The sequence below is a fragment of the Bombyx mandarina genome, chromosome 01 (assembly GCF_030267445.1).
Source record: "Bombyx mandarina strain Sakado chromosome 01, ASM3026744v2".
Classification (NCBI taxonomy): domain Eukaryota; kingdom Metazoa; phylum Arthropoda; class Insecta; order Lepidoptera; family Bombycidae; genus Bombyx; species Bombyx mandarina.
The window spans coordinates 14,552,949-14,578,663 of record NC_143208.1 but is presented as its reverse complement, the minus strand read 5'-3'; the positions used below and the strand labels follow the sequence as shown (position 1 = coordinate 14,578,663).

The following is a 25,715-nucleotide window of genomic DNA, read 5'->3' as shown; positions in this document are numbered from 1 at the left end:
GGAACGTGTTTTGTAGATGCAATAGCTTCTGGTATCGAATTGGTTCGAGGGACTGGACGCGGCACGCCTGCACGAACCCGTGTTTACTTTCGACAATTCAATCTGTCGATCTTTCAACGTACGTTTTCGCTTTGACACGGCCGGCTTCGTGTTTTCGATTTTTGTTTCTCTATTTACTGAATCAAACGGATATGCACAAAAAAAACGAGGGTACGGAAAATTCTCGATCAAATTTGACGGGTGCATCGCTCTTTATATCCGGCGTGCGTTCAGCAAAATGTATAAAAAAATCTTTGAAATCATCTCTGAATTCATCCATGTGGTGCTGTCATTCATCATTTTGTCAAACTTATAGAAACATAATAAAAACACTCACCAGAATAATATTTACTAACATTTAGTCTAAATAAAAAGCGTGAAAACAATTTCACAGATAGACAGGAGGAAAGGTTTGATAAAATTTATCGGATGTTGATACTTTTAAAATGTTGACACAGCAATTCATATTTTAAGTGGCACGCGCATTTAATTTTCGTCCCGATTAATAAAACATAAAAGGAAAATTGTATTGTCTATAACTTATTTTTTTATACGTTATTTATTCATTGCCTAAATTTATTAAATAAAAGAGACGTTCTATTGAGTGAGTAAATTCGCTGATTTGTAAAGTGTATTTTTATTGACATTAAAATACGATTAACTTAGACTAAATAACGTAATAAACATAATAATTAACTTATAAGTAACTTAACAAAATGAAATCAAAATGTTGACCGAGCCAAAAACAACTTACAAGACTTAATTCAGATTGCGAACTGCGAGGTCGTCCAATCTGACATATATCTTGGAGTGTTGATATTGAACAATGGCGGTTGCGTAGATGAAATAAAGCGACGTATGGCGATCACGAAAATTCCAGTGGACTGGCTGAAGAAAATATGGAGAAACAGAAGCATCATAGGCCCCAAAGATCCGGCGCGTATGAACTTTTGTTATTTTCCATATTTTTATACGACGTTTGACGTGGACTTTGTGGCATGTCGAGAAAATTTTATGCTCTGGAGATGTGGTGCTGGAGACGATGCTTGGTATTTCATGGACCAAACTTTTGCATCAATATCTCCATTCTTCAAGAGCTGGGCATAAAGCAGCGTCTTTCAGTGCTCTTACTCTGCTTTCAGTGCTCTTGTACTGGTGGTAGGACCTCTTGTGAGTCCGCGCGGGTAGGTACCACCACCCTGTCTATTTCTGCTGTGAAGCAGTAATGCCTTTCAGTTTGAAGGTTGGGGCAGCCGTTATAACTATACTTGAGACTTTAGAACTTATATCTCAAGGTGGGTGGCGCATTTACGCTGTGGATGTCTATGGGCTCCAGTAACCATTTAACACCATGTGGGCTGTGATCTCGTCCACCTAACTAAGCAATAAAAAAAAAACTCAGCAAATGACCGCCATTTCACTAAGATTATATTTCATCCCATATCATCTCATTTCATTTCATTTCATGCCATGTTTCATATTATTAATCAACATCATTTCATTCCATGTTACCATTTTTTATATAAATATAGACGAGTATATACAAAAGACTAAGCAATAAAAAAAAGTCTTAGGCGCATGCTATCAATTACATGTCTCCCGGTGAAGAAAGGACCGCATATAGAGAGTCCTCTTGTTCAGGGCAAAGTAGAAGGCACCAGACCACGTGGAATGCTGCCGATGCCGATAGACCAACCAAGTCAAGTCAGCAGTTGGCGGTTATTTACACGAGTGTCCCAAGCTCACCACAAACTGAAGTGGCGATTGCTCGTGAGACGCATAACATCTGTCCACAGCAATGATACTGATTGAGGACCACGACCGCTCTGACAAGAGTGATACGACATACGAGCACTTATTTGAATAATATTATTCGAGGCCACGATAGAAATAAGTAGGGCAGCTTACCTCCTTCAGCAGGGCCTTGACTTATCGACTTCGTAGTTAACCTTCAGATTTAATTATAAATTCTGCGTTGGTTTAGTAAGCACAAATACACATATTATGTGTATAACGTAATATATGTACGTACATACGGAAGATAAATAGAGATAAGCGATAGTTCAACGGAATATACTCAATAGACTGGCTAAAGGATTTTTTATACAATTCGTCATATTATATACTAGTCGAAACAAAATAAGTGTAATCGTTTATTTTGACGTCGGAGGCGGTAATTTAGTCTTTCTGCATTCTCAAGTAGCTGATGGTTTATTGTGGTGTTACTTTAAGTGTTAACAAACTCTTTTATAGTGTTCCATGTGCTATTTTGTAGTGGGTGTATTTAATAATTTATTGTAACAACTTGTTTCTACCTGATTTTTAAGACCGATTTTAAATGAAGTCAAAGTGAAAAGCAGTTCAAGTTTTGTTTAGCCAGTGGCTGAATTAACATATTGAGGATTTTTAGGCGAGATTTCGACGACATATGGACTTACTAACAGTCACCAGGGCCCGTATCATTACTTCAAGGAGGCTATTCGCAACATTGCAGCTGGGTTTTTCCAGGTGAGGTTTTCAAAATGCTTGGAATCAATTTAAAAAGACTGGGAGACTACTCAGAAAACGGGGATCCAGAAGAGCTCGAACAAATATCGCACAGGGGAACCGCTACGAGCGCTTGACTGCCCGCAGAGAACGCTCATCACAACCCGCTCCTTACAAAATCGTTTACGGCAGGCGACGGGTACACATGTGTAGTGTACGTAGTGATTAAACCATTACATGGTTACATGTGGAACAGTTATCCAAGAGACGCTTAGTACCGATTCCATTGACAAGTACTCATCGCGCAAACAGATTATTGTTTGCAAGGCAGCATCTGACCTGGGATATTAGGGATTGGAGCACAGTATTGTTCACATATGAGTGCAAAGTTAATTTTTTTAGTGATGATCGTCGCATTAGTCTGAAGGAGCGAAGGTGAGCGATTTTCAGTTGTATGCATCTATGAAAGTGATAGATTTGGGGGCTTTAATAATATGTTGTGAGGAGGAATCTCTATGTCAGGCAAGAACCGAGCTGGTAATTCTCAATGAAGGCACCATTACAGTTCAACGTTACATCGAGGAGGTCATATGACCCCACGTGGTCCCGCGTGCACAGAAAATCGGTGCAAGATTCTATTTGATGCACGATAATGCTCGCGCTCATTCAGCTAGGACCACCAGAGAAGCCTTACAGGAAGCTGGTATAAAGGTGTTGCCCTGGCCTACAAATAGTCCGAATCCAATCTCATTGAACACGTCCTGTGGGATTTACTGAAACGCAGTGTTCGAAGCACAAATCAAGTTGGGAATAAATGCCTCAAGAAACAGCGGTATACCTTGTGGACAGTGTACCTCCCAGGCTCAAGAGTGCATTAGAAAACGAGGAAGCAAGTGTAAAATCAACCAACACTTTTTTTGTTTAAATCGATTTTTTTCAGTGTTTTTTTTTACAATAACGTTCTTTTTGAGGAAAAGTTGTCAAAAGAAATTTTTGATGTTTCTGTCCTTTTGGTATGGTGCTTAAATTAAAAATTAAATAATTAATCTAATCTAAATTCATGAGAACACTGAAAAAACATGTTGGACCATATTTTGTTTTGACTAGTATATTTAAATACCAATTAAGGTGCGAATATCTTAGTTGATCAGATTTGTGTTTGTTATGCACAATATTTTACTAATTGTCAAATTGTACGCAATCAGCTTACGTTTTTATCGAGCATGATGTGACGTGACTCAACATTTGCATGAAAACACAGGAATTACTATAAGTACCACTCAAACATACTGTAATGGTATGAATTAGCGAACAGAATAGAAATGCGTCGTGTTAACAATGATTTCAAGAAAACGTGCATTAATATCCCAACTTTTGTACGACATATGCCTCGCAGTCGCGTCCTTTTAGATGAGAAAAAAAAAATAACTGCGCAAGTGAAATAGCTCCTCTTTGAAATCGTTTTCTATATTTACAACTGCTTCAGTTACAACTATAAATACAATTACTTACATTACAGTGATCTTCATTATTTAAACGGCGAAAAAGAAAAAAATGTCTTTATATCCAAAACATAAGTAGTATGTTTTTTTTGTTATGCAACGCTAACACTTTTTTTCGACATGCAAGGAAACGTGAATTAAGCGAGACGAGGCAACGTGAGACTCCTTTATAAAGCACTCCCTTCTACTTGGCCTTAACTCCGCTCAGTGTGCTTAGTGCGAGCTTTTTAACGTTCTCGATAGCGTAATAGTTAATTCAAATTTGTATGGAGCTGGAACGTTTCCCCTAGGTCTGCCTTTTTTTTTTTTTTTTCCTACCTAAGCTGAGAGCCTTGAGAGGCTATTTCAGCGTAAACCTAACTTTTGTAGGTGAGCTCACGGGGCTCAAACCTGATGACGTTGCTAACACGAACCCTAGCAAGAGCCGTGCTTCGCAGAATCTACCACCGGATCGGAAACGCGACCCACTGAGAAGATCCGGCGAGAAACTCAGTGGGCTGTGTCTGAGAGTTAATTTACTCGTCGAGCCCTTCGTCGCAAGCGACGGGTTCGACGAGAACGGTGACCGGACGGTCTGCCGTTCCAACTGCACTTACACATTTGAGTTAACTTTTACGCTATCGAGAACGTTAAAATACTCGCACTAAGCACACTGAAGTCGTGTGCGTCTAGTGCAGTCTAATTATATACCACAACGTGGTTAATTTCTAGCAATTATAAACGAGTGAAGCTGTAGACTGAAAACCGCCTCTGCTATGAAAGGCAAACGGGAAACGTGTACCTGTACTTGGTTATTTTAATTTGCAGTAACGCCGCTAGACAGGAAAAAATGCCTCGGTACACTTCGTTTTGCTTCAAAGCGGTATGAAAATTTATAAGATGAGTTTCCTTTTGGTGTTGTAAAATGAAGATAGAAGATTAGGTTTCTTCCTGCGTTCCTAGCAGTAAATTTATGAAAATTTGACAGTTAAACACTATGAAATTTTTCTGTAAGATTGTAAATATTTTTTTTTGGGAATTTCGCTGTGTATCTAAATAGAAACATATTCAATATCATGTACTTCCGTTTGTGGATAATCAAAATTAATATTTTTGCGTCTATTGGATTTTCTAGATCAATTCATTGGTGCTTGTGATTGGGACAACTTTAACATGTGTTAAGATAGAGGTATGAATAGGAATGTCCGAAATAAAACGGATGAGCTCCAGCGGAACGTTGACCTGTAAATTAACCGACCACGTCTTTATACCGCCATAAAGTATAACAGCAAACACAGGGCAGTTTCAGTGTCACTTCGGCCATAATATGATGTCTATGTTCAATGAGATCGCAAACAAACATTAGCGTTGAGCCTAGACGAAAGTGCTATTTTTAGTAATACCTATGTACATATGTAGAGTTTTTTATTTATTGCCTTTTTAGGCAGACGAGCATACGGCCCTCCTGATAGTAAGTGGTCACCGTCGCTCATGGACGTCAGCAGTGCCAGGGGCAGAGCCAAGCCGCTGCCTACCATTAAGTACTCTCCGCAAGCCTCGTTTGAAGAAGGACATGTCATAGCGCTCGAAAAACACCGTGCAGGGGAGTTCATTCCAAAGCCGGATAGTACGTGGCAAAAAAGATATTTGGAAACGCACTGTTGATGAACGCAGCGGTTCCAGATAATATGGATGAACTCTGCTCCGATGGCGGGAGGTGCGATGATAAAAAGGAGATGAAGGGATCATCTCGAATAATTCCTCAGAGCATTCCCCTTGGACCATACAGTATAAAACACAGAGAGAACCGAAATCCCTCCGTAGACCCAGAGGTTCCGAGCGATCCGCGAGAGCGGGACTATTAACCATCCGAACAGCCTTTTTCTGTATGGAGTCAAATGGAAGTAGCTGGTATTTGGGAGCCCCGGCCCAGAGGTGAGCGCAGTACTCCACGCGAGGCGGACCTGCGCTTTATAAAGCGCAAGTTTCTGCCCAGGCGTGAAATACCGCTTCGCTCTGTTGAGGACTCCTAACCTTTTAGAGGCCAATCTGGCTATACCTTCCAAATAAAAGTAATAAAAGTTTAAAAGTAACCATAAAAAATGGCTCTTTAACTTATGCAAGATTTTTCTCCAATTAAAACTATGCGGTCTGTGTTATAAATAAAAACATTTGAATAAAAAGTCACCCTCCGTGGGCGTTTTAATAGCCTTCCATTCAGACAGCTTAGTCTGACTGATGGTTCGTCTCGCGTGGACTCTATATCATTGTAAGCTCGTTCTTTAAATAATCAAGTGGCGTCTGGTAATAGGTATGGATAAGATAACGCAAACAATCTATCAGCATTTGCGAACCTGGGCCGGGAGTACCAACGTAAAATCGATATCTCGACAAAGTTACTACGGTGCGCTATTGAAACCTTCTCGCCAACTTTACGGCTGTGATAATGCCTTTCTCTAACATCTCTTTGTCTTAAGCTCAGCCCTTACACTCGTGCAAATAATAAAATTATGTCGTATTGTACTTATAGCAAGAGAAATATGTGTAATCGGTATTATGGCGCAAAGCAACGGGTAAAAAATCAGACTCGATTTCATGATATACAAGTTAAAATTTCAAAAGGGTTTGAAGGCGACACGTATCGGCTCAAAACATACTACTTTGTTACAATTTAAGTGAAATACTGCGGGGATTTTCTTGATCCCTGATTTTATTGCTACGACGAGCGTGAAATTGACCAGACCACGCCGTAAAGGCGTTACTTAATGGGAACTGCAAAGTAAAACGGCAAATTTAATGGCGCTACTGCATTTTACGGTGCTTGATTAGAGTTTTATTCTATTTAGTTAAAGGTGCAGTGTGAGACTACCGAGTCATTAAAGCACAGAAACCCGCAAAGTCTGTTAATTTTATATGGCCTTTGACTCGGTTATTTAGTATCTAGGCAACTAAGAAAGTATGTGGCTCACTTGGTGCTCACTGGCCACTGCATGGTCCATGGACATAGCAACCATTATACTGTCATTAACTCTGAGAAATCGGACGAAGTTTCAAATGGAATGTCATTGCTATATATATATATATATATGTATATAATATTTTGTCAGTATGTCTTTTTTTCATTAAATAACTGTTACATTGTAGAAATAAATGAAGTAACAATATATTAAAAAGTCATTCCAGCTCTGTTTGTTTAATCGGTACTTGTTAGGAGTGTGGCTTTTCTTAGAATCCGTGGTAGAGTTTATTTTTGATAATAATGTTCAATGACCTTAGAATTGAGATATATATGTATATTTTTCAATTTGAGTACACAGTGAAATCGTAAAGTCGTTGGCCCGTTTAGCGTCATTTATTCTTTCAAAGATTTTCTGACACGGGACGAATTACTTTAAAAATTCAGAGCGCCTGTGCCACATGCGCTAGCAATACGCTTTAAATCATGTTAAACGACAATCCAACTAAATTAGTCAATGTTACAAAGTTATCACTTAGTAATAATCTGGGTAAGTTGTCTTCTTTTAGTTGGAGGTTTTAGCACCTGGTGTATCGTTTTATTATCATTACATTTTTTTTATAGTAAAAAATATTGATATGATTGAGAAAGATGATATAAATCAGGAAGAAAAAAAATCGACGTAAATTATAAATGTTTCTTTAATTCAGAAGACAATTCCGGCTAAGCCTTGACATGAAATTTTCAGGAAATACTTCTGGTGCTTATCACACGTTCTTATGACGTCAAGCATGACCAGGTAAAACAGAATTTCGTAATTACGGGTTTTATTATCCCATTAGCGGAACTGGCATACTTTGCCATGCCTGTAAATTTAAAAATTGCTGAAATTTGATTGCAGCTCCACCGGGGCCAACTGTAAACCTAAGTCATAAACACATCAAAATCCTTCTAGCGGTTTATGAGCTCAGTAACAAACAGAATTGCTTTAACAAGAAACAATAAGGAAGATTTACTATTACCTAATCTATGAAAGAGCATTTGAAATATCTTCACTGTTTTATTATAACTAGAGGTCCCGCAGTAGTCGAAATTCGACTATAATTAATTGGAATTGTAAGTTTGTACACTATTATGATTGTATTTTATACTTCTATAATCACAAATTTCGCCAAGACTACACTATAAAAAATATGAATAAAGACAAACAATATTTAATCTATTCTCAATTTGATAACAGACGTCAAGAACAATAGTTTGACAATAAATAGTATGCATGCGTGTGTGCGTCAAATACATGGTATGTAGTGTGTGTAATGTTTTCTTTATTGATTTAATGTATCTTTTATGCATTATTTTAAAAAAATATGAGCATTGTGGGCTTCTTCTCTATATTCTCTATAAGTATGGAAAATTTCATACTCCTCCGTCCGCATAATTTTCGTAAAAAGGGATACAAAGTTTTTGCTTCACGTATTAATATAAAGATAAAGCTGTATGCGTAGAAGCTGTTTGATAGTATATAACAGGTATTTATTTTACCATCAATGGGTTGATTTTTGAGCACTAATTTAATATTAATTCCTCCTAACGTATTTCGTATTCAGGCAAAGCGATAATTCCAAGTGAAATGAATTATTCGCTTTTGCTGCTTCGGTTTCTAATTTCCGGTTAAAAGAGTTGAGCTGTCGATGCTTCAAGCACAGGTTTGTCTCAAAGAGGTCTTTGTTCTGAGGCTATTTTAGGATTAAATGGAAGCTGTTTTAATGGAGTTGACTGGGTACGTATTTCTTTCACGATACTATCGAAAATGTAAGATTGTATTATGTGTTCAATAATTCCTTACTTTCGTTTGTGTATGTGTTGGTGTACTCTGATTATTCTTGTCCGATTTAACAGGCTTTGTAAATTTCATTCAAACAGAAATACATTAAAAAAAAATGAAAGACAACACATCCCTCTTTATCCAATATCAATCGTTAAACAATACGTTTTCTGTTTTTGTGTATTTATTTTGTTCGAAAGCAATAAGATACAGCCAATAAATTTTTGGCAATGTAAATAACAATACCAGGCTTTCGATGTAAACAAAGCAGGCGCCCTTAGTGAAGTTCATAAGTATTGAGCATTATTGAAGCTTATGTCCAGTACATACACGAATACTAGTCCTAGTGAGCCCAAATCAGGATGTAGACAGGCTATCAGCTATGGGTGGCTAAATGTCTATAGTTGTACTAACGTGGTCATTTCTGAGCTCATTTCATATAAGAAGGTATTATTTTGTGATAAGTCTATTTCTCTATTCTTCAGTTTTCATGCTTCGATTTTTCTACCCTTTTAGCACAAAAGTATTGTCTATTCTAACGCTATACAGGATACTGTGTGATGAATAGACAAAATAATAGACTAATCACTTAATGACCGTATTCGAATAATATTAATTTTCTACATTGAACGGCTCCAAGCAAAAATTGTTTCCTGTGTTATGGAGGCAAGAAACAACAATGATAAGAACGTGACCGTCCAGACCTTTAAAATTTAAAAAAAATGCAAATTGACCGACTGTCACCGGGGATCGGACCCTCGGTATGATAATCATGGTTATGAAAGGTATTGGTTAAAGGTTCTGAAGTTTTTAAAACAGGAACGCCGAGACGAGCTATACATATATCGCAGGAATATAGGGTTCCTCGCTAAAAACAAAACGACTTTTTTTGCTTTTGATTTTTTATTTTTTTGCTCAATGTATGAACAAACTTATGCTTCTAACTAAAATAATAGATGTTTCATTCATCCTATAAGCTAAATGAACAATACCATTATTCTAGTGAAAAGAACTTGCATATTGTCTCTTCTTTTACGTCATTTGCACACCGTCACAGAAATCTTGTTACGGACAGTCTCTGTTCCGTTGAAATGTAAAATGCAGCTGATAAATTGAATACAAAATAAATTTGTTGCATTCGTATTTGGAATGAAACGAATGGAACGGAATACGAAAATAGTGCGAGTGTGAAAATAGTTTTATCTGGAATCGATCGGAATGGCCGCTTTAATCTTACTTGTCATTTGACAAACGCGAACGAGTGCAATTTTAATAACACTAGAGGTCCCGCAGTATATTATGATTGTATTTTATACTTCTATAATCACAAATTTCGCCAAGACTACACTATAAAAAATATCAACAAAGACAAACAATATTTAATCTATTCTCAATTTGACAACAGGCGTCAAGAACAAAAGTTTGACAATAAATAGTATGCATGCGTGTGTGCGTCAAATACATGGTATGTACTGTGTGTAATGTTTTCTTTTTTGATTTAATGTATCTTTTATGCATTATTTTAAAAAAATATTAGCATTGTGCATTCCTTCTCTATATTCGCTATAAGTGTGGAAAATTTCATACTCTTCCGTCCGCGCAATTTTCGTAAAAAGGGATACAAAGTTTTTGCTTCACGTATTAATGTATAGATAGATACTCATGAATTGAGAAAGCGACTAGACCTATTTGAAATGTACTCGTTTGTAAAGATGAGAATGTCAGTGGTCGCTATATATTGCATCTCGCTCTATGATAATTAACAAAATATTTTTTACCACGTTTGTTTAAATAAAGACACCTAAGTTAATTTAAATATAGGCAATTGTTTTCGGCAATCCTTGGCTCACGCTACGGCTGGATAGACTGATAATCATCAGATTTACTTCCCAACAACTTAAGGTCGCACGTGTTTCGACTATGATTGATGGGTCAAAGACACGCCAATATCATAAACAGTGAAAGAAATAAAAAATTATAAGGCTATTATTAACTCGCATTTTACTAGCTTTGTATGTATGTTTTTTTTTCTATGTAACGGAATTTTTGAACGTCATTTTCGCCGACTTTATGACGTCCGATTATTTGAAAGAATACGACATGAAAATTTTCAAACGCATCACAGATCAATAACAATTAGAGGACCCGCAGTAGTCGAAATTCGACTATAATTAATTGGAATTGTAAGTTTGTACACTATTATAATTGTATTTTATACTTCTATAATCACAAATTTCGCCAAGACTACACTATAAAAAATATTAACAAAGACAAACAATATTTAATCTCAATTTGACAACAGGCGTCAAGAACAAAGGTTTGACAATAAATAGTATGCATGCGTGTGTGCGTCAAATACATGGTATGTAGTGTGTGTAATGTTTTCTTTATTGATTTAATGCATCTTTTATGCATTATTTAAAAAAAAAACATTATCATTGTGCACTTCTTCTCTATATTATCTATAAGTGTGGAAAATTTCATACTCCTCCGTTTGCGCAATTTTCGTAAAAAGGGATACAAAGTTTTTGCTTCACGTATTAATATATAAATAGATACAATAATTTTATAATATCCCTGTCAAAAAATAATAATTAATGAATTGTTAGTTCGGTCCGCTATTTAAGAGTGTTATTAAAATTTAAACTACGTATATTATTATTGAGTAATTGTGGGTGAAAATAAAAATATTTCAGATGTGTTTATTTTAATTTACTGCTCATATATTGGTAATTATAATCTCTTAAATTTGATATTACGGAGAGGATCTAATTTTCTATTGTTTTGTGGTGTGCAGCGGGGTTATAATGAATATAATAACATAATGCTACCACTACTTCTAAGGTACTAACAATATTAAAGAAAGTAATGTAAAAGTAAAATAAAAGTAAAAGTAAATAATAATGATTTTAGGAAAACTGAAATTATATATCGCAGATTGAGACCTGAGTGCTTAGGTCAGTTTAGGAGTCCTTTATCACAAAAACTTTGTTCGATAGCTCTGAAAGAATTAAAATAAGAGAGAGAAAACGATAATAAACACATTTAAATTCGTTTAAGTAATATCCACGCTGAATATTTCCCGCCGCTTTCAGCTAGTTTATTACGTTTTAAAATCAGTTTTTATAAGAAGCGGTGTGGAACTACGAACTTTTATAATAGTTACTCTAATTGCTGCTGCATATTTAACCGTCGCTCGCCGCTAATTCTTCTTGGAGTTTAATCAAGTTGCAATTTCTTCTTCGTTCGTTTAAATTAGCTTCCTCGTTACTTAACCGCTAAAAGTAACGTAATCAATCATCAAGTTGCAGAAAGTAGTTTTCCTTTTTGAAGAAAGAATGCAGGAAAGTGTACCTTTCCGCCAGAGTTAAGAGTTTAGTTTATATATTCGTTTTTCAATTTATTCTTCGTATATCCGTCACAATTGAATATCGCCATATGAAGTTACAATTTCCTCGTTTTTATATATTGTATTTCAAAAACAGAAGCATATGGTCGGTTTTTTTTTGCATAAAACACTTTCATTGCCGAGTAAAAATTTTAAGATAACACATTTCATGCTATACTAAGAAAAGTCGCTTCAGATGTGTATGTTAACAATTAACAAAAAGTATATATATTTGTTTGTACCGACTAATTTCCGAAATGGTTTTTTCGACAGGACTTTCACTGGCAAGTAGATGTGGCCACAAGGATGTGTTACTTCAAATATTTTCATTTTATATAATGAACAGTGTTTCGCGCAAATAGAAAATTTATTCGTGAAATTGTAGTTAAGATCCGAAAAGCTACAGTATAGCGGTTCACTTAGTTGTTAATAAATGCAATACAAGAAATTATAAATTGAAATGACATCTGGTCTCATTAATCTAAAGTGGGGATATTTCCGTGAAAGTACACGTAGCCAATGTAGACGGTAGTTTTTTTTTTTATGAGCCTAGACGGACTTGAAACCTTTCAGTAGCGTAGTCTTGAGTACAAAAGCACTTATCCACTGCTCTTTGAAATATTACCCGAACGTTATCAGAGTGAGTGGAATTTAAGAAAGTGTCTAGCCGGTGGACTTAAAAACTATAAGACTCACTCTAACCTCTAATACTTTAAAAGTCTCTTTCTAGTTGTAAGTCTTATTTTGAGTGACTGGTAAATAAAATTACTTTTTGTAAGCCATCTCTTAGAACGTTGAGGGATTGGCGTGGATTCTGTAAACGTTTTTAGTTTTACAGTTAATTAGTTAATCTCCATCACCCTTTTCTAGAATAATACTAATGTAGCTAAATGTTAAATTGAAACATTAAATAAAATATACCTATTTAGAATCAACTCGCGGAACACCATCACATTAATAGTTTTTCTTGGAAACCTTATATAAATTTGCAATAACAACTGTTTAAGGTTTTTCCAACTCAATCGGATAAATAACAGAAATGCACAGAAAATGCAAAATATATTCATTTTACATTTCCTCAATAATCTTGAGCCGGAAATCGGAGTGCAGGTTCGAGAGACTCTCGGTTTGAAAAATCCAATACTAACTGAATAAAGGTTTATTTCAGTTTCTCAAAATTTTTTTTTTTTTCAAATTAATGTCAAATTGTAATGTAGTAAATATTATGCATTATATAATTTAACTAGTGTTTCTCTTTCTAATGTGTGAAATGAGTTAATTAAGAGCAAACGTATGTATGTAAATACATAAATATTTACAAATTTCAAACATATGTATGTACGAATATTTACAAATTTTTAAAGCTGAATAAAGTTTTGAAACGTTAAATACGTTAAATTAATCAACTTTTGTGATATGTACGTACATTGTATGAATGTAAATACGCAATGCGTAATATTTATATTCCATTAACAGAGATTTTTCACTTTCCTTCTTTACATTCAGTTATTTTTAATTTCGAATTATCAGTATAAAATCGAAGTTTTGGAAGCTCCAAATGAATGAATAGCTTTTAGTCATCTCGTAACTTCAAAACTTAATTTTGTAGTTTGTAATTGTGGAGGGTAAACGAAGTGGTAGTAGTTAGTAATAATAGGCAGTTGTCGGTTTTTTATATTATATTATTTTGTTAAGAAATAATAGTTTGGTTTTATCTTTAAACTTAGTGGTCTATGATGTATTACGTATAATAAAAATACAGATATTTAAATATCAGGTAAACGACTGATGATAAGTGTAAAGAAAAGTGAAGTTTCATAAAAAAAAACATTTTGCAAGCTTTATTTGAATATACGTAGGTAGATCTGAAACACCGTAGCTCCATACGAGATCCTCCACTTTCTTTCGTCTGTTAATTAGCTATAGGCTTTTTGTATTTAATCATAATATAATATCTTCATCTTAATTTTATAATGTTGAGTAACATAACAAATGCATACGTTTTTGCGTACCATTCCTTTGGATTAAGTGTTGACGATTTTGATTTGCCTCACAATCTTAAAGTACGTGTCTGAAGTTTCACGATGTTGTAAACTGCTGTGTGAAGTCAATCCGGGACGTCATCACGGACTTACGTTATCGTCGAATATATATGTATTTTTTATTTTGTATAATAAATAAAAACTAGAGGTCCCGCAGTAGTCGAAATTCGACTATAATAATTAATTGGAATTGTAATTTTGTACACTATTATGATTGTATTTTATACTTCTATAATCACAAATTTCGCCAAGGCTACACTATAAAATAATATTAATAAAGACAAACAATATTTAATCTATTCTCAGTTTGACCACAGACGTCAAGAACAAAAGTTTGACAATAAATAGTATGCATGCGTGTGTGCGTCAAATACATGGTATGTAGTGTGTGTAATGTTTTCTTTATTGATTTAATGTATCTTGTATGCATTATTTAAAAAAAATATTAGCATTGTGCACTTCTCTATATTCTGTATAAATGTGGAAAATTTCATACTCCTCCGTCCACGCAATTTTCGTAAAAAGGGATACAAAGTTTTTGAAATTCATATTCAAACGAGAAATACAGAATGAAGCGATTAATAAGACTGGCCTATTGACGTTTCAAGAGCAAACAATCGAGCCTAAAACCAATTAAAAACCTGTTTACTTATCAATCGCAGTATAAACGATTCAGCATTGAATATTCGGATATTTTTTCAAAAGCAGGTGTCCATGCTGTTGGACGATATTGAGAAGAAACTCGGCCTAATTAAATATAATGTTTCGCTACAATGTTCATTTAACTTATTGTTATATAGTTTGAGTAACTTTCAATGTTTTTATGATGTTCCCCTTTGTTCCGAAAGTAAATTCATTGTTCCAACTTCTTATTTTGTAACATCAGAGTTTTAGTAAATAGGGAAATTTTAGGTTAAATTTAATTTCTCAGTGAAAATGATTTACGTATGGGCGTAACTTATATTTAATTAGGAAAAAAAAAATTAATAACTTCTCGGTTAACGCGAAAACTTTCTTATAATATGTAGAGCAAATAGAGTTTCTGGGATCGATATGTAAAGTAGGTGGGCAGGTAGTTGAATTGTTGGTGGTGTGGTAGAGGTCGACGTTGTGCGTGCATGATCGATGGTGTTGCGTGCCGGGCACGCGTCCGGGGCCCTGCACGACGTCGAGCAGCTCCTTGACGACCCTCATCCAGCACCGGTGGGGCGGCATGACGTGGCTTCTCTTTGTTTCACTCGGCCCGTCGACGCCACCGCTCTGGCTTGCGCCGCCGCGCCTACCCCACATCGCGCATGCTCGCCACGACTCTCATGCTTCCCCACTACGTCATATTTAAAATGATTCGCGGGCCAAAGTAGCTCATATCTCCTGCTACGGCGTGACGGAGTAGACATCCGGCGAAACTACGGTCCGAGTAGCTAGCGCTGCGCCACTGCAGCAATTGAGGGTTTAGTCAATTTGTCTGGTGGCAGCCAGTTGGGCACCGGGAAGGGAGCGCGCGGTGGCGCTTATATCGATCTGAAATTTTCGTGTACCCGTCCGCGTACGGTCTCTGTATATTCGCCCAGTGGTCGCCGTCGGCGCCGGCCTTGTTGCACGGTTCACGCGCCGCTTACATTTGTTTCCCTCGCGCGATCATGCCCGCCGAGTCTAATTGATAACACGACACACGCACCCGTGAGCGCACCTGAGGGCCGTACGAGCCTCATCTAACGTATTCATTTGATCGATCTCGAGCAGCGAAACTTAGGTATGTAATCATTTACTTTATACAAATTATCTAAACTTTATTATAATATTACTTTTTGTTTGTTTAGTATTTGATTAGCATTATTTTCTTCTTTTTTTTTATAACTTTTTTAATTTATTTCTTCGTAATTCTAAAATTTTTCATACGTGTTTGTGTATAAAATGTGTTCTTCTATATTTCTTTAAAGTGTTGTAGCGGGCCATCTGGTTTATATTCTAAAGTTAGACTGTAAAATCGTAAACTACAAGGAATCATTGGCGTATAGGTATTTGTAGCTCGTTTGGTTCGAAGCAATTATAGTGATCGGAACTTGATAAAAACAAATTAGGCCTAAAGCATTTTTGTTATTTCATTTATTACGCAGGTAAATATTACCAATAATAATTTAAAAAAGTAGATATCATTAAAATATTTAGATATCCGCGGTCTGAGTGAGGATTACTTGCCAAAGAAAAAGTAAAGGCAAAATAAAACAATATTAAATAAAAGAATACTCATAATTTTATTAATTTTTTGTTATTAAAATGTTGAAACAGTGAAAAGAAACAAATTAAAAAAACATGGATAGTGAAGTGTAGACTAATATGCATCGTTAATAACTATCAAGGGTCTAAGATATTATTTTATCATATTTCAGCAAATACTATTTTAATAGAGTAACGAAATATTGTTTCTACATAAGAAAAGCCAAATCGAAATATTTCCGAATAATTCGTGAAATACACTCCACAACATTTAAAAAAAAGAAATAGCTATTAATTCGTAAAAATACACTGTTTTATTTTAATCATCCTTTGGGTGTAATTTTTTAAAAACGATACAATTTAATAAAATTATTGTAATACGTACAAAGGCCGTGCTTCTGACGTGACATAGCAATTCCGTTTATCTCCTTCGATATTTACACAAAAAACGTAAATATTTATCCTGCAAATTAAATAAACCTAATGAGAACGCGCGTTGAGCGCATTGCGTAATCTTATACTTAAAGATACATGTATAAATAATATCTTTATTAACAAATATAATTGTAAAATAGTAGACGACGAAAACCAGGAGACGGAAAATTTTAAAATAATATCGATTTAACGCAATAAAAGCAAAAAGAATGTAATATAATAAAAATAAAAAAAAATAAAATAAACAGCGCTTTATTAGCTTACAAAATACGTTTTTCTCGACAAGTCCAAGTTCAACGGGTAATTGAAATAAATAAAAAAATCCTGCATTGTATTCAAATACTTGAAAAGAATGATAATGAAAAATGCATTCATAAAACGATTTGCATACAATGCCAAGAAATAGCTCGTTAGATATTTATTTCGCTTACAACACGCAATCCTCGATGAACCATCCCACCTAAATGCAGAACAGAATTATTCCATTCAATCGTATACAAATCGTAAACACGGGCAAGAAATTTCGAAAGTAAATTCTTTACCTGTTTCTGCTCATTTCTCGGTGTGGCCTTCGTTGTATGGTGTCTGCATTCTGGTTACCGATTAACATTCGGCGGCCATGCTCATTTACACCAATGGATACTAAATAATTCTTTCAACCAACAAGACGGTGATGTGATTTGATTATAATATTATGGTTGTGTTTGCGGCGACGGAGATGTATAGAAATTGTAGTGCAAGGTAGAGGGGCAAGAGGTCGACCAAAGAAGACATGGATGGAGTGTGTGAATGACGATATGAGAGAGAGAGAGGAGTGAGTATTGAGATAACGGCTGATAAAAGAGATTGGAAGAGAAAAATTCGCTGTGCCGACCCCACCTAGTGGGATAAGGTGGAGAAAAAGAAGAGGTTGTGTTTGCGGCATTGATACATCGGCTATCCAGGTGCTCTACATGATCAAATATTTATTATAAGTTGTTTAAAGTATGTATTCATACAGTATTCAAAGCGACTATTACACGTGACATCCATCAGTTATGACGATATGAGAGAGAGAGGAGTGAGTGTTGAGATGCTGATAGTAGAGATTGGAAGAGAAAAATTCGCTGTGCCGACCCCACCTAGTGTCGATAAGATGGAGAAAAAGAAGAGGTTGTGTTTGCGACATTGATACATCGGCTATCCAGGTGTTCTACATGATCAAATACATATTTATTATAAGTTGTTTAAAGTATTCATACAGTATTCAAAGCGACTATTACACATGACATCAATTAGCTATTAATGTTTATCGTCCATTGGGAATTATCTAATTAGATATTGTAAGTTGCTTTGAATTTGATTCAAGAATAATAATTAGTGGAAGAAGTTCTTTTTGAGATAAGTTATTGTTCACGGAACATCTTATCTACCCACGCCTATTTGAAACTAGCTTAATTAATATTCGTAAAGTAACAGATTTATAACAAATCCCTTCCAGTGATAGTGAAAAAAAAGACCCTCTTCATTGTTCAAAGGTGCTCGTTTAAATTCTTCTTCAATTATTTCAGTTTTCAGTGAAATTTCTAAAAGATTCAGCCGTCAACGGTTTAAGTGTGTCTTAATAAATCACGTTATTAACGTTGACCTATATTTTTTAGCTTATAAAAAAGAGGGGTATCTCAATCTGGATGTATGTTTTAAAAAAACATGATTATAGTGAAATTATTATTACAGTTGAAAGAAAAGTAATCATAGATACGATTAGGATTAGTAAATTATTGTATATTGAACAAAATTAATGCACGCCTTATCGAAACCGAGTATGATTATTTAGTAGAATTAGAGTAGTAGTAGAGAGAGAGTAAAGAGTAGAAAGAGTAGAGGTTGAATTGTACAAAGTTAGAATTCTAAAATAAATTTTTTGAAATGTTTTAAATGGTAACGCTTAGTATGACTTGACTATATGCTGATTATTGCCTTATCGATGAAATTATACATATTTTAGTATAAATATATTGTTACTAATACTATAAATGTGAAAATTAGTATGTTTGCTAGTGAATCACGAAAAAATAGCTGAATGGACTTGGATGAAATTTCGCAGAAAGATAGTCACTAACTTGGATTAACACATAAGATACTTTTATCGTGGTAAATAATATGACCCGGACAACCCCGGGTTTATATGCTATAAACTTATCGATCGTTTGTTTTAATGGTTGGAGACTTGACAACTGTAGCCCGGAGCCCAAGTTGCTTAACAGAACCAGAGTCTTTGTTAAATTTGTTTGTTTTGTATTGTACCTATATATATGTATATTTTCACTAGTTATAACACAAGAACTTCCTCAGGGTCGTTGAATGTCGAGCGTTATAACAAATTTTTATGCAGACCTTTTCTTGTTCTTACGAATTTTATTAAATTGTACTGAATGCTATGTCACTTAAACTGGATTAAATATTCTGTTCGTTTGAAAATCAGTCAAATAAGATCAATACCCTTATACTAGATTGTTTAAAAAGCCACAGTGTGAGTAGTTCCTATCTAAATACAAATATGTACATTGTTTTGACTAAATCCGTCATAAAAAAACCAGCCCACTGAGATTCTCGCCGGATCTTCTCAGTGGGTCGCGTTTCCGATCCGGTGGTAGATTCTGCAAAGCGCTGCTCTTGCTAGGGCCAGTGTTAGCAACACTCCAGTTTGAGACCCGTGAGCTCACCTACATGTTAGGGCGAAGCTGAAATAGCCTCTCAAGGCTATCAGCACAGGTAGAAAAAAAAAGATGTGTGGTGTCGTGGGACACCGGATAGGAACGAAGTTCTTTATTATAAAAATATTAATGACAAGTTCAATTCGAGGTATAAAGAAAATTTTACAATATTATCAACTTTATTTTATTCACAATGATATAAAAAATAATAATATACAAAGAAACAGCTATTTATATGAATAATAATAATGACCGTCATCGCGTAGACTATACATAAGACACTGTATAGCCATGATACTAAGACTATACATAAATAATAAAAATCTTACGTTACGGACGTTTTTTCCCGGATAAGGGTACTCCTCCGCATCGTCCCATACGGAACTTCGTTCCAAAAAATTTACAAATGTTATACAAACTTAATAAAACAATTTTTTTGGATCATTAAGTTGACAGCGAGCGGCAGTATAATGTCTGTGCGCTCTCTATGTAAAACGAGTGAAAAATATTAAATTTTCTCCCCTTGTTAGCTTTGTCGCCTCCCATTAAAACGTAACCTTCGTCGCTATGTTATTTATACTTAGGCACTTCGATACGAACTTTCTAATAGTATTACGACGAATTAGAAAAAACAAAGCCACTTACTGTAATTAGCGGTAAGCTACTATAATTACTGTAAGAACTATTTAAAAAGAAAACTTTTGAAGTAGATTTATTTAGTACTGAAATGTACGATTATTTCAAAAAACAAATTTTTGATTTCTATTTTTATACGTAATTCAAATATAATTAAATATTATTTCGTTTTATCTAAAATGTGGGATCATCTTATCAGGAAGATGAAACTCCAAATCAAAAAACTGCCAGACTTGGTATTATACTCCTTTTCTTTCGGCTGAGGAGGAAAATGACAATTGATAATTTTCGATAAATTATTAGAATGGTGCAAATAATTTCAAATTAAAACGAAGGTAAAGGTTTGTAAAATGATTTTTTTTGATTGCCTTTGTAGGCTGACGAGCATACGGCCCGGCCCACCTGATGGTGAGAGGGTACCGTCGCCCGTGAACTTCAGCAATGCCAGGGGCAGTGCCAAGCCGCTGCCTACGCTCAATATAAAAACAAGATATTGAAACGTTACTATTATGTAATGTAAAGCAAAACGATCGACAATAAGACAATGGGTTGTCGCTCAATTGTTTTTAAATAAAGAGCCAGGCGTCGATGTTACATGAAGACGTAAAATTTAATTTCGATTTGCAAACCGGGCTCCCGGCTGACACTCAGTATGTCTGCCGCTTGTACGATTCGGAAAAACTTATTGGAACGTAAACCTCATAAATATATTTATTTTAACATTTTAAACTGCAAACAGAGGGAAGATTTATACGTACCGCGTGTTATAGTTCAACGCTGTTGTTATATCATTTTTTGTGTATGTTTTAAAAAACATACGGTTTTCGTTTAAACATTTCAATCTTTTTATGTAGCGTAGTAGTTACCCTACATTGTATAATATATTTTTGTTTCTCTGAATGATTTATCTTCTGTATCGGTTAAGGTCGGCAGTTGGGAAAACTAATTTCATTTATTGTTAAATTCTAGTAAGAAGAATCATAAATGCCTATTCATTAGTTCCTAATAATTATAAAAAAGTAATGAAATACACTCCTCATTACTGATCACCGAGAGCTACTTTAAATTAACGCCCAGTAATAGCTTTTGATGAAAATGAAATGAAACCGCCGCTCTTGCATTTATTCAAAGTATATCTAGAAAGTTATGATGATTTGAAAAATGTTAGATAACGCTTTTTATTTGATGTGAGAATTTTTGTTTGAACCCTTCAGTTTCGCTATGACAGGGGCGTATTCGATTACTCAACTATCACCATGCGTACATATTATGCTCGCTTACGCGGCCCGCATGCTTATAAACTCTCTCCAGGTCATCCAATCCTGTTACTGCAGAACGTTGGAGTACCGTGGTACGTGAGGAATGTCGACCTTTGCGACGATTTAAATTTAGAATTGATACGTATCTTAAGGCAGCGTCAGAACGCTACTTCGACAAAGTGGTGCGACATGATAACCCTCTTATCGTGACCGCCGCTAATTACATATCCAACTCAGGCGACAGGGCAACGCAAAGCCGCCGTCGTTCGAAACATGTCTTGTCGGATCTCTCTTGATACTTTTAGGCCCCACAAGTACCAGTCACCGCCCTCGTAAAATTCGTTGATTCCTACGAAGAGTTCGACCCTTAGCCCCTTAGGCTACCAGCGAATAGGTAGGAAAAAAACCGTACATTTAGAAATGAAAAAAAAAATCCTTGAATCTAGGAATTACTAAATAAACCTACAACATGTCGAATTATCGTAAACCGGCTGATCAATAGTTAATCTTAAAAAAAGTCTAAACCAATACGTAAAAACGAAAACATGTTTAACAATTGTGCTACTATTGTGCATACAAGTGTCAAAACGGAGAAGGGTGTATAGTCTGTCTTGTAACCGCACAATGGAAGCAGTGTGACAGTTTGTTCAAGCCGCTTTTAAATATTAGTTTTGATAGCTAACTAAAATGATATGTCACAAAAGTTGTAAGCTTATGTGGAAGCGGCCCTTCTCTTACGTCTAAGTCATTGTCGCAATAGAAATGAAATCAAGGACCTTACTGCATAGTTCAACGCTTTAGTTCAATCATTCAGAGGGCTTATGCACTTTATAATCTAATTTTAAAAGATAATACAAAAACGCTTTCATCAATTGAAGCATTAGACGATACAAATAAATTAATTTTCTATACGTTCCTACTGAAACATGTTTATCAAAAAAACTTATCTAAAAGCAGACAAATAACATTTATGTTTGACTATATACTGTAAAACCAGCTAATTTGCCACAGTTGATGACACAAACAAACAATGTATGTATATGTATACATAATATATTACTTAGGTACATGCGCTAAATATTTCTTCTTTATTCTTTATTGTACACACAGTTAATATTACAGTAATTGCGTAAGATATAAAAAAATGGCGAGCTTAACTCAACAATTGAGTTTTCTACCAGCTAACCGTTCTTAACGAAGGAAAGCTTTAAATGAGTGCGTAGAAGAATACAATCTAATCAATTTACAATCTAAACAAGAACAACAATAAAAAAAAAACACTAATACATAATATATTAGACCACATATATGTATATATATACACACATAAATAACGTAAACATATACATATACACGTACATATATAATGAAATACATAAAATAAATACATATAAGTAATACTAAACTGATAGATAGTGCTCCTTCTTCTGTGTCAAACAAACATCATTAATTGCATTTATACAAAAAGGTGTTTGCTCCGTTCATTATATGTATGTATGTGTGTATTTGAATCGATATTTTGATTTGTTGCACAGAATACGAAGCCTTGACTATAAATCACAAGTTAACATTACCCTTTATGTCTTTCCAAGAGTGCTCTCGATATACTCACATAAACGCATTGTGTCTCACACGTGATTTTTCTGAAAGTTAATTTCATTTACATTGCCTACTCCCGACGTCTTTGTATAGTATCCGCATAAAAGAAAACCGTATTAAACCGCTCGGTTCCTCCGTATACAGACAGGTACATTAAAGTAGAATGAAAAATGAACTTAACGCGAGACGCCTTTATGGGAGTTGCTTCCAGACACTCATGGTAGTACCTACTAAAATGTATTGTCTTTTTATTTCAGTTTATCCTCGGTTTTCGGTTTAGTGAGAGAAAAATCTTATAATTTTCGTAAATTCTGACTCACAGAACAAAGACTCTTTGTCTCGCTGTTCGTGTTATTATTTCACTTTTTTTTTGAAGAATACGCCCTCATCTTTTCCAAGTCTGACAAATAGTAACGTCTTTAGGACGGGTTTAATAGGCTTCATATTTTAGCAGGAAGCTCTTCGTGCGTTGTAGTTTTCAAACTCGGCTTTCAACTTTTATGGATAGAGAATCTCAAATAGGATACGCTGATACCATATTTAAGCATTTTACTTGTATTAAATAAAGTTAATAAAGAAATCTAGTTTTTGGAGATAAAATAAAAACATATTATCCATATTCTCGGTTTAAATGCAATAAGATATAAGGTATATATAGCTTGCATCTATAGCTATAGCATTAACGTAAACATCTGATCGATATTTCCATTTTATAATCCGTTGTATAATCTGTTTTAAAATTAAATTTAAACTTTAAAAAAACTGTTTTGTTCTTTAAAATTCAGTCGCGTTTAGCTTTATTTCCCTTGAGAAAACACGAAACGGCAAGTCCAACACGCCCTTTGTATTTATGTGCGCTTATATTGGAGCGAACTGACATAAAAAAAGAGTTCAATTTTCTAATACTTTTTCTTCTAATACATTTTTTCTTTCATATATCGCTCTGTAATTGGATGAAAACGAAACTTTTCTACTATAACGTAACAAAACATCGTGACCCGATTCGATTCCATAAAAATCTTGAACAACCGATCATTTCACCAATTCTCTGGCTACTTTAGCTGCAATTCCTTGATTACAAAAGTTTTCCTCTTAACGGACTGGTTTCTGATCAGTCGACACATTAATTACTTTTACAAGATAAAACGGAAACTTTTACACAAATTGGTCAATCGTCGAGAAGAAGATGCCTAACTAGGTATTTCGGTACGCTCATTTACGATACTCGTATAAATCTATGTTGCAAACTAAAGAGTTTAATTATTGATACAGCTAAACTTAATTATAACTAACTTAAACAGTATTTTAAAATTTTTCGAATTTTGTTAATAAAGAAATATGGAAGTTTAGTTTAAATCGTAAACATGTATTTACATGTGATAATTATATGAACTCATAATTAAAGTACTACAAAGAAAGCAATATATGTAGCATTTATCATCTACACCGGAACTCTATATTGCGTCTTATCTACTTATCGTCTCCATCTTATAAGATTTTCAAGATGGTGGGTTTTTTAATTCACTCAATAATTTGATAGAATTTATAAAGTACCAAATTAGCACCGTTTCTGTGACCACTACAGTAAGCGTCAGTAATTACAGGAGAGTCCGTTCTCGCCCATCGTACGCCGCGAACAACACTGTAAAAAAGATTCAAAGTTGTGTTTTCATAAGTTCTTGAAATCAAATTATCAAGCAGCGATAATAATTGCGGAATCTTTATATGTTGTCAATAACTTTAATGTATAAAATCCAAGCAATATATATTTGCTTATGACAAATCGCTGCGTTAAGTCAAACTCGTATCTTATTTATACAATTTTAATAACTTTGCTGTAGTAACATCTCAACAGCTTGCGTTTTCGGGCCGGGGGCCGAACCTCCTACGAGGTCCCCGCGCCTAGGGGGCGCGCGGGGTATGTGAGGTATGTGAGACTCAACGATCTGCAGGTGTTGAGAGCAGATCGCGGGCCCAAGGATTTTAGGGCCCACCCACTAAACGACTCCCCTGCACTCTTACACCCGACGTCCGATCTCCGTCCGGGGTCAGAACCCGTTCAGAGTAGGGGGGTTCCCGCGGTCAACACTACAACCAGACACGCGGCGCCACCCCGAGGACGCCCCCCCCCCAACCTAATAGTTGACGTTATGACTGGTGACGGTCGTTTCGATCACCAGTGGGTACCAAGGCCTTGTTCATTATAGCAGTAATCCGTAGAACAGCCGCAATTCTGCTACTATTGAAACTTCGAACTCATATGTTAATAAAGCACCTTTGGCAACACGAATTTCAAACAGACAAATTACGGTCGAAGGAGTTATAATCTAAATTTAAAATGAAGGTACAGCGAAAACAATAATCCCTTCTAAAGCATGCAGGTTTATCGTGCCCTTGGCCTAGTACCTACCCGCATTAAGCGTGTCTGTCATGTGACAGATCGCAATTTCGTGACTGACCACTGTCTTCTTCACATCGTTTCCACGTTGGCATCTCGGTCTGAATAAAAAATCACAAACACGTTATTTTTAATACAATAACCAATATAATTTTATTCAAATTATTAAGTCTATGACGAGTCAGTTTGAAAACGAATGATACTTTCATTCTTTATTAGACGAATGTAGTAAGATAATGAAATGGCCGTACACCGAA

General features: G+C 35.1%; 2 protein-coding genes across 6 annotated transcripts in view; both read left to right on the top strand.

The window, feature by feature from the left end:
• Nca (neurocalcin homolog) overlaps positions 1 to 25,715 on the top strand; it is a 170,639-nt gene that overhangs the window by 89,965 nt on the left and 54,959 nt on the right. The gene's annotated exons all lie outside the window — the stretch shown is intronic.
• LOC114252534 (neuronal calcium sensor 2) overlaps positions 1 to 25,715 on the top strand; it is a 163,277-nt gene that overhangs the window by 89,649 nt on the left and 47,913 nt on the right. The window contains exon 1 of one of the 2 annotated variants that reach the window (XM_028187035.2): positions 15,222 to 15,971. The exons of the other annotated variant lie outside the window; for it this stretch is intronic. The gene's annotated coding sequence lies outside the window, so the exon portion shown is untranslated. Of the gene's footprint in view, positions 1 to 15,221; positions 15,972 to 25,715 lie in introns of those variants that run through there. 2 annotated transcript variants of the gene reach the window in all.